The 6,119-nt window shown below is 46.6% G+C and overlaps 1 long non-coding RNA gene across 2 annotated transcripts in view; it reads right to left on the minus strand.

Annotated features, from left to right (window-relative positions):
- LOC138146246 (uncharacterized) overlaps positions 1–4,990 on the minus strand; it is a 6,695-nt gene extending 1,705 nt beyond the window's left edge. The window contains exons 1-2 of one of the 2 annotated variants that reach the window (XR_011164436.1): positions 4,787–4,990; positions 2,151–2,209 (exon numbers count right to left, since the gene is read on the minus strand). This is a non-coding gene — a long non-coding RNA (uncharacterized lncRNA). The remainder of the gene's footprint in view (positions 1–2,150; positions 2,210–4,786) is intronic. The other variant, XR_011164439.1, reaches the window with a different exon arrangement.
- Between the last annotated feature and the right edge of the window lie 1,129 nt (positions 4,991–6,119).

Below are 6,119 nucleotides of genomic sequence, written 5' to 3' on the forward strand. Positions count from 1 at the left end.
TAAGGGGTGGTGGTAAAGAGTGGCTGACAATAGAGTTGTCTTCTTCCCCTTCACCCCCTAAAAAAGGAAAAGAGGTTCATTAAAGCATTTTTTCAAAGTGCTTAGAAGAGAACAGAAGGAAGGCCAGAAGGAATCACAGACAAGCAGGACAGCTTTTAAAATTACATGTTGAATTTATTATATACTTAAAAGGAAAAGCAAGCTGTAAGTAATAGAGATTTGAGATTTCATGTACAAAACTTCCAAATTATAAAACCTTCTGTTTGGCTCCACCCGACTTGTCTAGTCTGATCACACATTCTTCCCTTCACTCCTGTCCTCTAAATTGGCCCCCTTTTTTTCTGTCCCTCACACGTGATGCTCCATCTCCCATCTGGATGCCTTAGCGTTGGCTGTCCCCTGTATCTGTGAAGCCCTCCCCCATCACCTCTACCTCTTAGAATCCAGCTTCCTCCAAGAGGCCCTTCCTAATCCCCCCAGTTGTTAATCATTTCCAGCCTCCCACATAGTCAATGAGTTAAGTGTCATTTATTAAATGCCTACTATGTGTCAGGCACAATGCTAAGCCCTGGAGATACAAAGGAAGACTTATGTCTCGCCTAATGAGGGAGACAACATGGGGGTCACTGTGCTGGTGGTTGTTATCTTTGCTCTTGAAGAGGACCCACATGTTGGTGTCAGGTTTCAGTGGGTCCAGCCGCGGCTGATCAGACCCACACCAGCTCAAAATGTTCTACCACGGTTGGGCACATGTGGGGTGGATTCTCTAAATCTGTGTACCTCACATTTCCTTTGAGCTGTTTCAGTTCTGCTTTGCTCATGGAGCACAGCACTTTCTCTGATGTGGGCACACCATGCTGGGCAGTCCTGTGGCAATGTCTCCCATATCACACAATCAATTCCAAAGTTCTTCAGAGAGACCTTGGCAGTGTACTTGTATCACTTCTTCTGACCACCACGTGAATGCTTGCTCTGTGTGGGTTCTCTGTAAAATAGTCTTTTTGGCAAGTGTATGTTTAGCATTTGAACAATGTGGCCAGCCTATTGGAATTGTGCTATCTGTGGTAGAGCTTGAATGGTTGGCAGTTCGGCTTGAGAAAGGACCTCAGTGCCAAGTGATCTTCAGAATCTTCCTAAGAAAATTCAAATGGAAGCGATTCAGTTTCCTGGCATGGCGCTGGTAATCCATCCAGGTTTCACAGGCAATGAGGTCAGCACCACGGCTCTTCTCTCCCATACTTTCCTTCGGAGCCTCTCAAACACTGAGCCAGCTCTGGCAATGTGCATGTCAACCTCATTACCAATGTGTACATTCTTAGAAAGGACACTACCCAGGTAAGTGAACTTGTCCACAGTGTTTAAAACTTCTTCATTTGCTGTAACTGATGGTTCCACATATGGATACCTTGTGCTGGCTGATGGAGCTCCTGAGTTTTCTTGGTGTTAATTGCTAAACCAAAATGAGCACAAGCAGCAGAGAACTGATCCAGACTTTGTTGCATCTCAGCTTCAGAGGCTGTGCTGAGGGCACAGTCATCTGCAAACCAACAAACCAAAAAATCACACACCAACCCTCCCTCTACTTTGTTCTTGGCTTAGAGCTTTTTCAAGTTAAATAATTCACCATCAGTGCAATAATAACTGACCTTGATGCCGTGTTCATCCCCTTTGAAGGCATCTGACAACATGGCTGAAAACATCATGCTGAAAAGCATGGGAGTGGGCGAGCACACAGCCTTGTTTCACTCCATTGGTGGCTGGGAAAGTGCGAGAGCATTGTCCATTATCCAGAACCTGGGCAAGCACGCCATCAGGAAAATGATGTATAGGATTGATGAGCCTCTCCCAGTAGCAAAAGTTTGACTTAGTTTTCCATAAACTCTCATGACTGACAGTATCAAAGGTCAGATTGAGGAACATTGTATACAGCCCTCTGTTCTGCTCCTGGCATTTCTCCTGGAGTTGTCGGGCAGCAAACACCACATCGACCATTTTTCTGCCCTTTCTGAAGCCATGCTGGCTCTCAGGTAGATGACCATCTTCTAGGTGAAGGATCAGCCTATTAAGGAGGACTCTGGCAAGAATCTTGCCAGCAATGACTAAGAGAGAGATCCCCCTGTGACTATCACAAGACAATCTATTTCCTTTACCTTTACAGAGATGGACAATGGAGGCATCCTTGAACTCCTGGGCATAATTTCCTCTTGCTCTACAATTCAGAAAATTTCAGTCAGTTTGTCTGAGCAATGGACCCCCCTCCTTGTCAATCTCAGCTGGAATAGAATCAGCACCAGGCACTTTGCCACAGAGAAGAGTCTAATGGCTTTCAAAACCTCTTTAGTTGGAAATATAGATAGAGAAGGATTGGCTTCAACCTGAGGCAAATGGTCAGTGTGGAAATTCCCTCCTCAATGTACTTCCACAACTCTTTTGTAAATTTATAATCTTATAGAGTTGCTTGGGGTCACTGAAGGATTAAATGACTTGCCTGGGGTCACATAATATGTGTAAGAGACTAGACAAGCTTAGGTCTTCCTACCAAGACAGGGTCTTGGTGCTTCTTCCTTCCCCCCTTCCCCTTACTCCCCTCTCTCTTCCTCTCTCTCTTCCTCCATTCATCCTTCTCTCTCTTTCCCTTTACTCCCCCTTATCCCCCTCTTTCTTCTTTCATCTCTCCTTCTCTCTCCCTTCCCTTCCCCTTTCCCCTCCAACTCTCCCTCCCTTCTCTCTGTCTACACACATATATATTGTAGGTATGCATAAACACATATACACATATTCTCTGTAATTTGTAAGAATTAAACAATCCCTACTCTTGAAAAGCATACATTCTTGTTCTTGGCCTTACCTGTGGGCCCCCAGGTAAGTCACTTCATGCCCCTAGGCCTCAGTTTCCTTATATATAACATAAAGAGACTGACCAATGTGGCCTTGGTGGTATCAGCCAGCTCCAAATACAGTCCTACGCTTGTGGCATCATATGTGTACTTCCTTTCTGCTCACTATGTTTCTCTTTCTCCTGTCCTTCCCCTATCAATTCAGGAGTTCCCTTGGCAACCAAGTTCATGGTCCCTCACTGCGACCAACCCCTTTCTCTCTCCCTTCATTGCTGCCTTACTGCCATTGAAAGAAGATCTCTTGCTGAAGTCAGCTTTTACCACCCACCTCAGATCTCTGGTGGCATCAATTAGCTCTTTCTCAAAGAAGTCAAATGCTCCTCCCTCCCAATATTTTAAACTTTTCTGGACAAAGCAGAGTGATTTAAAAACATGCATCCAGTAGTTTCTTCATAAGCACCAAGACAGACACATGATTCCAGATGTCAGGCTGGGCCTACTCTGTTGAGATGTAGAAATTATGTTTCCTCATATCCCTATTATCAAAGGATTGTTCTAGGGTCATAGATCTAGACTTGAAAGGGCCCTTAGCAATCACTAACCAACTTGGTGTCTTAGACCCCTTGGGCAGTGTCTGTCAAAGTCTACTCCTCAGAATCATCTGCTGAGCGCATGACATACAATATATAGGTCACAAAAAGAGCAAAGGCTAGTGATGGTTACTTCAACAGTGGGAATAAAGATAGAAACCATTTCCTAGCCACGTTCATGGGACCTCTGATGTCTCTGTGCAGCCTGAAGATTAACAGCACCTTCCAACCCACCCCTCTCATCTCATAGAGAAGGCAGCCAAGGTCATAGAGCTTGGGTGATGTGCTTAAGGTTACACCAATATCATCAGTGATAATAGTTGCTATTTATGCAGTGGCTTCAGGCTGGACAAGTGTTTCACAGATATTGTCTCTCATACACATACATACATACATACATACGTGCGTACATATATCTGTACTTGTACAACATGCACAACCGCGGGATTCAGGCCCTTCAGATATCACTGTCCCCGTTTTACAGCAGAGGAAACTGAGGCTCCTTGAGGTAAGATGACTTGCTTAGGGTCACAGCTAGTAAGTCCCAGAAGCAGGAGTTACCCCAGGCTCACCTGTCTTCAATGATGAGGCAACATTGTCTCCCAGTGAGATAAAGGATAGTTTAGAAGCCAGGTGGAGCACCTTAAGGAATCAGTACGTTTCTCTCAGCTGTAAGTGGGGGGTAATGACCCCTGAAGGGTCTCAGACAGTGGGACTCACGGCTGGTCTTTCCTGACTCAGAGCCCTGTACGCTGTGTGCTCTACCCTAGTCTGTCACACGGTTAGGCAGGAACAGAAAAGCTAGGCCCATGTGAAACTGAACCACTTTCCTTCTGCGATTTGAGGGTCTCTGGCAGCACTTTAGCTCCAGATTATGCCCCACTCCAGTCTCTCACAGGACCAGAGATTCTACCATTTGAAATCCAGTCCTTTGGATCTTTGACTAAAAACCAAATAGTTCTGTAAAGGAAAACAAAGACAACTGAGGAGTCCAATGCGTTGGATTCAAATGTCACATCTGCTCCTTACTAGCCGTTGGATTTGGGGGAAATTACTGAATATCTGAGTCTCAGCTTCTTCATTCATAAAATGGGGATAACAATTAGGGCTGGAAATGTGCTCTTCTCCTAGTGAGACTGGGCCAGGACTTTGACAAACAGCTCTGCTGGTGGTTCACGCAGAGGAATACTGAATCCCTTCCACCTCAAACCCCACACCTGGTCATAGCTGGATTGGTGATAACGAATAAAAGGCTTGTACTGATGCTGCCTCCCCACCCACAAAAGAAAGAATAAATAACAGATGGAAAAAGGCAAGAAATTCAGTCAATCAACAAGCAAGCAGGAATTAAACACTTACTGTATGCAAGGCCCTTCGTTCTGTGCTGAGGATGGCCCTACCTACCATTGTGGAGGGTCCCACTGCCCTTCCAGACACCCAGGCTTGGCACCTAGGGGCCATCCTCAACTCTGCACTCTCTCCCTGTCTCCCACCCCAGTTGGTGCTCAGGTTCTGGCCTTTCTGCCTTCTTTCATCTGGGCTCCTTCTTCTCTGATGCTGCCACCACCCAGGTGTGGTCTCTTTTTTTTTTTTTTAAGCAATCGGGGTTAAGTAACTTGCTCAAGGTTACAAGGCCAGTTATTTCTGGGTGCAGGTGTGGTCTCTTTACTCCTGGACTCTTGCAGTAACCTCCTGGGCAGTCTCCCTGCCCAGATTCATTCTTCACTCAGCTGCCCAATTGGTCTTCCTAAAATGTAGGTCTGGCCATCTCTCCCTATGACCTTCTGGGTCAAATACAAAATCCTCTGCTTAGCTTTAAAGGCATTCTTTATTACCCAACCCCTCCCAACTTTTCCAGTCTTCTTCAACCTTCTTCTTCCTCACATACCCTAGTGAAACTGGCTTCTCAGCTGGTGGCACTACCAGCCTCTTGACCAGCGACACCAGCGGCCTCCCAGCTGGCAGCACCACCAGTCCCCCAGCTAGTGTCACTACCAGCCTCCTGGCTGTTGACATTGCCAGCTTCTCGGCTAGTGATGCCATTGGCCTCCTGGCTGAGGACATCGCTGGTCACCCAACCAGCAACACTGGTCTCCTGGCCATTCCTCGAGCCTGACCCTTCTCTCCCAGCTTATTACTTTCCCACACTGGCACTCTCTCTCCTCAACTCTGTCTCCCGGCTTCCCCAGCTTCATTCTGGGCTAGCTGAAGCCCCAGCATTTCTCCACCTCTTTACCTGTGTGCTCCCCTCTGAGATTCTCTCTAGTTTATCCTGTGCATTTCCTAACTGTGCACAGTTCTCTGCATGGTGTTTTCCCCATTGCATTGTGAGCTTCTTGTGAACAAGGGCTAGTTGGTTCTTGCCTTTCTGTGCACCCCCAGCACAGTGCCGGGTACATCACAGGTGCTCAATAAGTGTGCGTTGACTGGCTCTCTTAAGCCCCACAGAAAAGGGAAGGTCTCAAATAAGACAGCGTGCTCTCTCTACTTCTGTCAGAAGGTAAAAGCAACTTTGTGGCTCGGCTGAAGGGCAGTTGTTTACTTGTATTCCCAGAGTACAGTGCTTAGACACCTCACAAGGTCCCTCCCCTTGCTGGCAGAGGTTGGGCTTTTAAAGGGCAGCAGCTGATTCTCCCTTTCCACTGAGGAGAGTTTAGGAAAAACACCTTCCAGTGGGTTTTGGGCCTCAGGA

Source organism: Petaurus breviceps, unplaced genomic scaffold (assembly GCF_028583685.1).
Source record: "Petaurus breviceps papuanus isolate PSGF00001 unplaced genomic scaffold, PetGlider_PUasm1.0 139, whole genome shotgun sequence".
NCBI classification, from domain to species: Eukaryota; Metazoa; Chordata; class Mammalia; order Diprotodontia; family Petauridae; genus Petaurus; species Petaurus breviceps.